Here is a 359-nt window from a genome sequence, read left to right on the forward strand (position 1 = left end):
ACCCCCCTTAACCTCATTTACCCTTCCTGCACTCTAATCCTCCAGGCACGTGCAAGGTCATGCTACACTAACGATTTCCAGGAAAGAGCATTTTCCTTAATTTCGTGGGGGGCGGGGGTTAAAGACCGACAATAGCGTCTTGAATGATAATCGTGCTTCTAGATCATATGCAGAAAGGTAATTGAGGGCAGTGATGTCAGTCGTAACAAGGTCTATTCACTTTGATCTCACCAAATGACCTTTCGCAACTCAGCCCACATTTCGGTCGCCTTATCTTCCCCTTATCCTCCTCTCCTTTCCCCAAGGGACGTCCCATCCCATTCCCCCTCCGCCTCTTCTCTCTCTCCCCTAGCAACTGA

This window comes from Penaeus monodon, chromosome 32 (genome assembly GCF_015228065.2).
Source record: "Penaeus monodon isolate SGIC_2016 chromosome 32, NSTDA_Pmon_1, whole genome shotgun sequence".
Lineage (NCBI taxonomy): Eukaryota > Metazoa > Arthropoda > Malacostraca > Decapoda > Penaeidae > Penaeus > Penaeus monodon.